This window comes from Schistocerca gregaria, chromosome 5 (assembly GCF_023897955.1).
Source record: "Schistocerca gregaria isolate iqSchGreg1 chromosome 5, iqSchGreg1.2, whole genome shotgun sequence".
NCBI lineage: Eukaryota > Metazoa > Arthropoda > Insecta > Orthoptera > Acrididae > Schistocerca > Schistocerca gregaria.
Window position 1 is genome coordinate 481270965 of NC_064924.1, and position 11762 is coordinate 481282726.

General features: G+C 42.1%; 1 protein-coding gene and 1 pseudogene across 1 annotated transcript in view; one reads left to right on the plus strand and one right to left on the minus strand.

Annotated features, from left to right (window-relative positions):
- LOC126272283 (uncharacterized) overlaps nucleotides 1-10582 on the minus strand; it is a 309339-nt gene extending 298757 nt beyond the window's left edge. Inside the window, exon 1 of the mRNA XM_049975041.1 lies at nucleotides 10422-10582. The gene's annotated coding sequence lies outside the window, so the exon portion shown is untranslated. The remainder of the gene's footprint in view (nucleotides 1-10421) is intronic.
- LOC126274458 (5S ribosomal RNA) lies at nucleotides 566-683 on the plus strand (annotated as a pseudogene).
- Nucleotides 10583-11762: the final 1180 nt, after the last annotated feature.

The window sequence follows — 11762 nt, forward strand, 5'->3', positions numbered from 1 at the left end:
CCGTGTCATCCTCAAGTGAGGATGCGGATAGGAGGGGCGTGTGGTCAGCACGCTGCTCTCCCGGTCGTTATGATGGTTTTCTTTGACCGGAGCCGCTACTATTCGGTCGAGTAGCTCTTCAGTTGGCATCACGGAGCTGAGTGCAGTCAGAAAAATGGCAACAGCTCATGGCTGCCCGGATGGTTACCCATCCAAGTACCGACCCCGCCCAACAGCGCTTAACTTCGATGATCTGACGAGAACCAGCACCAGCAGATGACCCCCTCGAAAATAATCACCTTTTTATTCTACTCATTTTTTCGTGTGAAGCTTATTTTTCGAGTTATTCTGGTCTGTCAACTTAAAATTTACACCCTGTGTAAGCCGCGACCCAGACAGGCAGGAAGAAGTATGTACCTGTAGGTTGGTATTCCAAGCCTTCAACCGAGGGATGGGACGAGCAAAGCAATCACCTGTAGCATGCCAAGCTATAGACACCACTAGTGGGATGTGACAAGCTGGTTTCACGCTCCTTTCCCATACCCATCATACTTCCTGTAATTGCTTAATGGCATAGTGGCCGGGGGCCAACGGCCTTGTCGCGATGGTAACACCGATTCCCGTCAGATCACCGAAGTTAAGCGCTGTCGGGCTGGGATAGCACTTGGATGGGTGACCATCCGGTGTGCCGAGCGCTGTTGGCAAGCGGGGTGCACTCAGCCCTTGTGAGACAAACTGAGGAGCTATTTGATTGAAAAGTAGCAGCTCCGGTCTCGGAAACTGACATACGGCCGGGAGAGCGGTGTGCTGACCACGTGCCCCTCCGTCTCCGCATCCCGTGACGCCTCTGAGCTGAGGATGACACGGCGGTCGGTCCTTACCGTTGGGCCTTCATGGCCTGTTCGGGAGGAGGTTTTAGTTTTAGTGGCCGCGACCTAGGGCGCTGAGCTTCGTAAATGGGGCACTCTAGGCAAGGCCTCAATTTCAGCATTTCTGTTGTCTGAATAACTAAATACCTGAATCAGCAACTCAACAACGTCAATTTTCTTCATTCTAACCAATGGCGTGAACTCTCTTGTCGATAACTTTTATATCCATGCTTGACATGATCTCCGCTAGCCACCATACTTAAAGTCAAAGCACTTTGTACATACTTTACTTTGAGTCCAGAAGAGTAAGCTGAGGGCACTGAGAGCAGCGTTGATAAGCACTACTATAGTGTGCTAATTATTGAATTTTTCTGTTTTTGAACTTTTAAGGGTTTATTTCTTAGTCTATTTGTGCAATGGATTTTTTAATATCTGTTCATATGATGTAATCTGAGTGCAATGAAATGTTAGTGAGAGAATCGACGACCTGCCAACTTTAATTTTGCTACTGAAATTCCCGCGTATTTATCTTGAAATAGTGTTACGATGTATCTTCTACACCGTGAAAATACTTGCTACACATGAGTATAATATGCTCTGTGTTACCTTCAGGATGATGTTTAACTCCACTTGTGTTCATACATACATTCTTCACATTCATTCATAGCTAAATGATTAAATGAAATAAGAGAGCTACCGTTGTACCTTTGGATGTAACTTATTACTTTCACTTTCCTTTACGGCAACAACTATTATCATAAAATATTACCGTTGAGTACATCAAATTTTGCACCATATTCAACACATCGTTAAAATTATAATTTACTGGTCAATTTTCTGCTCGAGTATTCACATCTGCCTTGTGTCCACAGAATTCTTTCGAAAATTAGTAATTATCCCAATATTTCTACATCATTCCAATATCATTTGTCGTCGTCGTCTAAAACTATGAGTGCTAGGCCATTCTCTTGTGTTGTGAGGCCGCCTTTACGTCCATCCTAGCAGTTTAACTCGTCTACATCACACATTATGCCTTTCACCGATTGTACCTCGTAGTTTTACGTGATTTACCAATGATAATAATACTCCTCTAAACAATTCTTTCTTACCGGTGCTTTTGTGATCAAACTGCTACATAAAATTGGGATTCAGTTCATCGTGAATTTAAAAATTGATTTACCTTTACAAAAGTTATAATTACTACTCAGTAAAAATACGAGGTGACATCGAAGGTTTCTAAAGCTATGGAAGCTTTATACTGCATTACCAGCAACTGACTGGCTCAAAACCAGAATAAAATTTTCGATCTACAGCTCAGTGTGTGCTGATATTAAACTTCTTAGTAGATCACGTGTGTGTGCCGGACCGAGACTCGAACTCGGAACTTTTGGTTTTCTTGGACAATTGCTCTGCCGACTGAGCTACCCAAGGAAGACTCACGATTCGTGCTCACAGCCTCCTACCTTCCGAGCTTCATAGACGTTCTCCTGCGAAACTTGCAGGAATAGCACTCTTGGAAGAAAGCATATTGCGCAGACATGGCTTAGCTATACTCTAGGGTTGTTTCCAGAATTAAATTTTTACTCCGCTGCAGAGTGTAAAGTTCATTCTGGGAGCATCCCCCTAGAAGTGGTTAAACCAGGAGTGCTAGTCCTGCAAGTTCCACATGAGACATTCTTTGAAATTTGGAATATAGGAATGAGGTACTTCCCAAGTAAAGCTGTGAGTCGTCCTTGCATAGCTCACTCGGTAGAACACTTGACCACTAACCTCAAAGATTCCGATTTCGAATGTGGGCCCGGCACAGCTTTTGATCTTCCGCAGGTGATTCAATAACAGTCTTATATGAAGTGCTTATTTCAATAGTGGTACAAGACCATTACCTCCACTTTCCTGCCTATAATGCTTCTGAAATTAATAATCCAAACAAACAGAAAGAAACGTTCATCTCTAGCAAGAAGCCACATGCTTGAATATTTCTGGTATCTCAATTGTAGATTTTTCAGCGCTCATTTAACTTTAGGACTCTGTATCTCAAAATGAACAAAAATGGACTTGTACCACTATTGAAATAAGCCCTTCATATGTGCAAGACTCACCAGAAGTCGGTAAAAACTCGAGTAATTTGCACTGTCTCGTATAAAATGTCTTTGTTTCTGCTGAAGTGCCACCAAAGAAAATACATTTAAAGTTGTTGAAGGTTGGCAATAGGTATACTTCTTCGTTTTCAACAGTTAATAAATGAGCAATTCAATTCAAATTTGACCGTATCTCTCTTCAACATAATCGATATCTAGGCTACCCTATAACTGCAACTATTGATATAAAATATATCGAGAAAATGTGCAATATCTTAGTGGAAAAATCAGCCGTTGAAACCGTGTTAGACAGCTGAGGGCACAGGCGTGTCAGTAGAATAAATGCTTCACGTTTCATATGAAGAATTTACCACAAGAGTTGATGGCACAATTGCAGATTGTTGATGATGATCGTACGTGAAAACTAATTGATAAGCAGTATTTGGAAGAATACAACTGATTGTGTTGCGCCTATACATCATTGTGTATGACAGACAAATCTCCCCATTTGTGTCACTTATTCTTCCAAGAACGGCGGAAACACACTCTCTCTTTCTGCCTCTCTTTCTACCACTTCCTCTCTCTCTCTCTCTCTCTCTCTCTCTCTCTCTCTCTCTCACACACACACACACACACACACACAAACAAACAAATACAAACACAGACAACTAACACTACGGCACAATTAAAACCCACACCCATAGACCAAACGGAACTTGAACACGTGGGCTCACTGCTGTGGTACCGCAATCCTGAAACTGTGGAAGACACTCAAAGTTTAGTAAAATGATAGCGGGCTGTGTTACGTGCAGACGATCAGTTATACAGCTCTGGCATGTTATACGTAGTCATCACCCACGCAACCTCCGTTTCATCTCGTCTGTTCGAACCTGATGCAATTGTTTGTTGTCCTGTCTCCCTTTGCAATTCTCGTTATGCATCTCTGCGTTAGACGTTCATGTCTCACTACCATTAATCAAGACTGGTCAAAGAGTTCATTAGTAATGTCAGCACTTTCGATTTTTATCGATAGTCAGGGTATTTCACAATTCCTTTTACAGGCTTCTTAAGGTTGCATAGGGGAAGTAGTGGATGAAAACCGTTTCGATATAAAATGAGTATGCAGATCGTATCACTTTCAAATCTTCCTCTAGTGTCAATACAATTCAATATGTCATATGTCACACTATGAAAGAACTTACTTTTGAATTATTGACAAAGCCTTTTTACTAATGTAATTTTTCTTTATTTCTGCATTATATATTGTAAGTTTCAATGTTGTGTAAATTTTGTTAAATAAACCATGACAAATAAATTGGTTACAAACGATTAAAAGCAATTTTTGCAACTTTTGCATAGTAGACACTCTGGCAATGACAGAGATATTTTTATTGCATAGAGTCAGTGATAATGTCTGATTAGATGAAAGAAATGATTTGGTGTACGTGCGGAGAGTAGAGACAGTAAGTCATTTAGCTGCGATGAGACATGACAGTAAAGTGTCTGGATGGGCCGGAGCACGCCTAAGAAAAATTTTCATTTTGAGACGAGACCTGATTATCGCAATTGTTGCTGCTGAAGTCAACTCCGCACTTGCAGCACTTATTGTTTTGTAACAGGCTTGCAAGTGTATTCGGTTATTATGACAACACGTGTTAACTTTAATGATAAAGTCATTATCATCATTAACCCAAACCGTTGTCACCTACAACAGCGTCGATGTCATCTTACCGTATGTTCCGAGCATCACATCATGAATGAAAGTATCTATTAATGTAAAACATAACTCTTCCTGAAAGTATAACTAATTTTTTCTCTCGATTTAAAATTTCATTTCTTGTTAATCAAAGTCTTTGCGTAATTTTTTAAACTACAACCACCATGAATAATTTTTGGAATTGTTTTCATAATATGTATTAAATCATCGATTCTGCCAAATCTTAATAAATATTTCCTTTTTCTTGACTACACGAATCAATTTTATGCGTTTAAATTGACACAGTGTTGTCTTGGCTGTCGTATTTCAGCGTGCCATCGCATTTTGTTGTTGATGTTGTTTTGAAGTGATCCACATTTAACTGAAATATTGTCCGCCCTCGGTAGCTGAGTGGTAGCCGGTACGGTAGCTCAGCGTGTTCGGTCAGAGAGCTGGTTGCCCTCTGTAATAAAAAAAAACTGAATGAAAGCATCAATAACGAACTTGAACGGATGTCATGTGACGTCCGCGACGAACAAACACACAAAAAAAGTGGTCAGCGCGACAGAGTGTCAATCCTAAGGGCCCGGGTTCGTTTCCCGGCTGGGTCGGAGATTTTCTCCGCTCAGGGACTGGGTGTTGTGTTGTCCTAATCATCATCATTTCATCCCCATCGACGCGCAAGTCGCCGAAGTGGTGTCAAATCGAAAGACTTGCACCAGGCTAGCGGTCAACCTGACGGGAGGCCCTCGTCACACGCCATTATTATTAACTGTAATATTCTTCAGAGTGAAATGTAATTATCCGGAAATATTTGTTAGTAATCAAAATTAGTAACAGTAAAGATTACAGTGAGTTTACACTGCGTCATTATTTCCGCATCGCATAATGCAGTATTTCATTCACTTCCAATTTTGTCCATACTTTGTTGAAAGAAGACTGAAGTTTTATCTGTCAACTTGGATTTGACAACTTAGCTGTCGCTTGACTAATGACCAACGTCACCCACATGCGTGTTACTGATTATTACTTGAACGTAAATTCGATTGCAACCGCTTCGTTTCAGGAATAAATTTTCCACTTTCGGTTGGCGATCGTGTTATTATGTCACATCAATAAAACTGTCATTAGTGAGCATACTACAGTTTAATGAGAATTCGACTGACAATTCAAAATTAGTCTTTGTTGGTTGAATTGGAGGAGAGGATCTAACAGCGATATTTCTATCCCATTGGATTAGGGAAGGATGGGAAAGGAAGTCGGCCGTGCACTTTCAAAGGAGCCATCCCGGAATTTGCCTGAAGCGATGTAAGGACATCACGGAAAACCTAAATCAGGATGGCCTAACGCGGGTTTGAACAGTCGTCCTTCCGAATGCGAGTGTAGTATCCTAACCACTGTGCCACCTCGCCCGGTCTTAATCTTATTTCAGTGAAATTAATGGGTTTCATTTATACATCCCTTGACGGCAGAGTAACCCATGGGCCACTACGGACTCCGTTCCCCTAGAGAAGCTATTCTCAGAGAATGCGTCGGAGAAACTGTGATTGCAATGTTCGTAAATCATAGCTGGAAACATCAGTGAAAATGGAAGGTTGATTTATGCGTATAGGCGTGATCAGGTGACCTAATGGATGAGACGTTCCAACTGCAGAGAGATTTCACAAAACTGTTTTAAACGGACGTTCTTCTGCACTTACTACACCATCTTATCTGCTTTTAACTGAAAGGATAAGAATTTTGAAGGAAGAGAGAAAATCGCTCTCATTTGAAGAACGGACGATGGCAACGTAACCGCCCAAGAGATATTTCACTCCTAATGGCAACGTTTGTCCACTCTCCTAATGCAGTGCCTTCTCATGGCTGGCACAAAATTTTGCGTACTATGCTCTCAGCCATAAGAATTTTACACTCCATGGCTGTTATGTAACAGTTCAGCATTTTCAAAGCACAAAGCATCCAAAATATAAAAAAAAAAACATATCAAAATTTCCTGCTCATAGCCCTACCACTTTACAATTAATGCTCAAACAACAAGTTCTACCAACAGATTAATAACATAGGGCAGATTACTCCTAATGTTCCAAGTGATTCAGTTTTCAACAAAACGGACTTGCAGTATGTGAACTAAATCAGATCCTGATATTTAGATAACCAGTGCCCTTGAGGCATCGTTTTAGCTGTCAATTTTAAAAATTGACGGACCTTATTCCAGAAGAAAAAATTTTAATCTAAGGATCGAGTTAAGTAATGACATTTCTTTTAGTTCCCTTAAATTTCTTCTTATCTCCCCTGAACAGTGTATTTGTAGTTAATAAGTTTACATTTCAAGGTCAAGTATGACAAATTAAGAACTCCATACATTTTAGATTTTCCTTTCATTTCCATAATTAATCCTTCAAAAACCACTAGCTGAAAGTAAAAGCCTTAGTTTTCCATGGTGGACGCCAACATTCAATGACCAAACAGCCTACGCCGACGATAGAGGTCTGAAAAGAATAAAGTTAAGTTAAAGTTGTAATCAAGCGAATGTGGTTTCGAATATCACAGTGCTTTAATGGACACGGTAATGTAGCTCATCTCATGTTCTTTCCTCCCTCCGACTGTTTAGCTACCTCACCTAACCAGTTATAAAGGGATACAGAGTTCAAAGTGGATTCTGAACCACTGTGCAACTCTACATCTACATATATATCTGCACGTCGTGTGGTGCGAGGTGGAGGGTACCCTCTACCATTACTAGTCATTTCCCTTTCTACGAACTTTCAGCATGCTGGGGTAGCTTTGGTCAGTGACTTCTTTTAATCAATAGAAGGAAAAACCATATCAGGTTGAAAACATTTTATTTTTCATTCGATAACTAGTTTCTGGCCGAGACCCATTTTCATTTCAATCTAAAGTGCAGAAAACCAAAGTAATTAAAAAGTAATAATTTTATTGTTGACTTTCACGGTTTCACACACAATGATTTTTACGTGCCATCATGGCATATAATTTTGTAATACGCGTCGTATGTGGCGTATTTGACTCTTTTTGGTAAAGATTCTAAAATTTTCTCCTATATTTTGTTTTCTTGTAATAGTAATGTATATGCCAATATGGCATACAACTTTCAAATACGTGCCGTATGTGGCACTGCCGTGTATTACTGGTCAGTAATTTTAAGTATTTGACTCTTTTTGGCAAAAATTTTAAAAAGTATTAATTTTATTGTGGACTTTTACGGTTATTGTATGGATTTTTGTATTCTTGATATCTGGAGAACATTTTTATAAATAAAAAGGTTTCCTATATCCTGATAGGGCACCCCCTTCCAGAGGTTTGCTTACGACAGAGGAAGGAGTAAACTTCCAGTTATCTGTATGCACTGTAAAAGCACTTTACACGTTTCCTGAAATTTTCGGAAATGCGATTTCTCCTTTGTTATGTGAGCGTAAAACGATTGTTCTGTATGTTTGGCATATGCTTAAGAATTTGATAATAACTGAATTATGCATGAGCGTAAATTTGGTTTTTTGCCCTGAAGGTTGATTTGAAAATGGGTCTCAGCCCGAAATTAGTCATCGAATGAAAAATAAAATATTTACAACTTGGACTGGTTTTTCGTTCTATTGATATCATATTCTGTTCCACTCGCGAAACGACTGTATATAAGCCTTTGCAAGAGCCCTAATCTCTTCAATCTTATCTTCGTAGTCGTTAGTCGAAATGTACGTTGGCGGAAGTAGAATCGTTCAGAAGACAGCGAAAAATGCCAGTCATCTAAATTTTGTCAACAGTGCTCTTCGAAAATAATTTTTCCCTCCCTCCAGTGATTTCCGTTTGAGTTCCCGAATCATCTCCGTAGTAGTTATCTATTGTTCGAACATACCTTACGCTTTTTTCCAGTCGCTTTGGATTGTGCTCTGAGCGAGAGATTCGCGATAAATGCTAGCTAAGTAAGGCTCCAACTGCTAATTAAGGGGCCAACGGTTTGTACAATCGAATTGGGTTTCCGTCAGGACCTGGCGACTTATTCATTTTCAGCTCTTTCAGGTGTTTCTGTGCGCCATTTTTCACATCAATTAACATTGTCAGAGATGAAAGAAGTGATAAGTAAGAGGTAAAAAATGCTGAATCTGACTGGGAACCGAACTCAAGACCTTTGAATCGATAGTATTGTTACTTTACCACTGACCCACCGAGCCACAGCAAAAAAGTGGTTGACAAAAAAAGTGGTTGAGGACACTGCTCGAAAAGCAAGAATTCAAAAATTCTTGAAACAGATCCCATTACAAGAAAAGGTTAGAGCGACAGATCGTGAAGCACAGGAAATACCGGTTCGAAGCTCAGAGTGGCAGAAATTCACAATGTCACAAATTATCCATTTTTCTTATTGTTTCGCCAACTAGCCAACATAGAAAGACAACAAAAATGGCTCTGAGCACTATGGGACTTAACATCGGTGGTCAACAGTCCCCTAGAACTTAGAACTACTTAAACCTAACTAACCCAAGAACATCACACACATCCATGCCCGAGGCAGGATTCGAACCTGAGACTGTAGCAGCAGCGTGGTTCCGGACTGATGAGCCCAGAACCGCTCGGCCACAAGAGAAACAGAACAGCACGTAATTTAGATTGGTTCAAATGGCTCTGAGCACTATGGGACTTAACTTCTGAGGTCATCAGCCCCCTAGAACGTAGAACTACTTAAACCTAACTAACCCAAAAACATCACATACATCCATGCCCGAGGCAGGATGCGAACCTGCGACCGTAGCACGTCATTTAGACCTCGCGCCCATGCCGAAGACGGGTGTGCAACCGGTGACCAGTATAATTACTTTACCACCGACTCACCAAGCCACAGCAAAAAAATTATAATAAAAAAAGTGTTTGGGGGCACTGTTCGAAAAGCAAGAATTCTCGAAACAAATCCTGTTAGAAGAAAAGGTTAGAGCGACAGCTCTCGAAGCACAGGAAATACCAGTTCGAAGCTCAGAGTGGCACAAATTCGCAGGTTACAAATTGTCAATTTTTCTTATGGTTTCACCAACTAGTCAACATAGAAACACAATAGCACTTCATTTAGACCTCGCGCCCATGCCGAAGATGGGTGCGCAACCAGTGACCAGTATAATTACTTTACCACCGACTCAGCAAGCCATAGCAAAAAAATTATAATAAAAAAAGTGGTTGGGGGGCATTGTTCGAAAAGCAAGAATTCTCGAAACAAATCCTGTTAGAAGAAAGCCCGCATCTCGTGGTCGTGCGGTAGCGTCTCGCTTCCCACGCCCGGGTTCCCGGGTTCGATTCCCGGCGGGTCAGGGATTTTCTCTGCCTCGTGATGGCTGGGTGTTGTGTGATGTCCTTAGGTTAGTTAGGTTTAAGTAGTTCTAAGTTCTAGGGGACTGATGACCGTAGATGTTAAGTCCCATAGTGCTCAGAGAATTTTTTTTTTTTTTTTTTTTTTTTTTTTTTTTTTTTTTTTTTTTTTTTTTTTGTTAGAAGAAAAGGTTAGAGCGACAGCTCGCGAAGCACAGGAAATACCGGCTCGAAGCTCAGAGTGGCAGAAATTCGCAGGTCACAGATTATCAATTTTCCTTATTGTTTCAGCAACTGGTCAATATAGAAACACAATAGCACTTCATTTAGACTTGGCGCCCTTGCCGAAGACGTGTGTGCAACCAGTGACCACGACGAGAGACTGGAGCACTTGCACTCGATCAGTCGAGGTTGCCATTTTGAAGTAATTGTGTTAAGCTGCGTCCAACTCCTTTGGAGACTCGAAGACCCCGACATGGGCGACGGGCTTACCTGTTGTGGGGCAGCGTGGCGGTGAGAGGTCGTCGAGGGGCGGGGGCGCCGGCGTCTCGTTCGTGTCGGCGGCTGCTGTAGAGCGTGTGTTTTCGCGCCGCTGGGACGCGCTGCGCCTGACTGACTGAGCGGCGAGCTCTGAGCGCCACTGCCAGTGCGGCCAGACCAGCCCGCCGGACTGCGCCGGCAGCTGGTCACGTGGTCGCCCCGCCCCCCACACTGCCACTCTGCTCGCCGATTAACACGCGGACCGCGACCCGCCTCCCGTTGGCTGAGTCGCACCTGCACAGGTGCAGGTGCCAATGCAGAACGCGTCACGATAGCGCGCTACCCTCTTCCCTCACCCTTCTTCCGGGTCAATTGAGCCTACCGATACCGGACGTCGGCTCTGACCCGCGACTAATGACACGTAGCTTGTGACGTCATAGTTGCGCTAATACAGTGAGACGACAGAAACCGAGGGATACCTCCTAACATCTCGTCGGATCTCGTTTTGCCCGGCGTAGTGTAGCAACTCGACGTGGCATGGTTTCAACAAGTCGTTGGAAGTCCCATCCAGATTAGATTACTACTTGTCCCATAGATCATGGGTTGGGTTGGGTTGTTTGGGGAAGGAGACCAGACAGCGAGGTCATCGGTCTCATCGGATTAGGGAAGGATGTCGGACGTGCCCTTTCAAAGGAACCATCCCTGCATTTGCCTGGAGCGATTTAGGGAAATCACGGAAAACCTAAATCAGGGTGGCCGGACGCGGGATTGAACTGTCGTCCTCCCGAATGCGAGTCCAGTGTGCTAACCACTTCGCAACTTCGCTCGGTCATGGATCATGAGTCGGCCGCGGTGGTCTCGCGGTTCTAGGCGCGCAGTCCGGAACCTGCGACTGCTACAGTCGCAGTTTCGAATCCTGCCTCGGGCATGGATGTGTGTGATGTCCTTAGGATAGTTAGGTTTAAGTAGTTCTAAGTTCTAGGGGACTGATGACCACAGCAGTTGAGTCCCATAGTGCTCAGAGCCATTTGAACCACAGATCATGAATACGACACTTCGTAATGATGTGGAACGTGTCAGGTTAATAAAAGGTGTCTGTACAAGATATTACATTACACAAAATATTACATGACAGTATTTTTAAATTTTTTTGTGGGGGTTGGGGAAATTACCCACTTCCTTTATCCAAAAATTCATCTAATGAGTAGAAGGAGTTGTCATTAAAAATTCTTTTAATTTCCTTTTAAATGCTATATGGTTATCTGTCAGACTTTTGGTGTTATTAGGTAAGTGACCAAAGACTTTCGTGGCAGCATAATTTACCCCCTTCTGAGCCAAAGTCAGATTTAACCT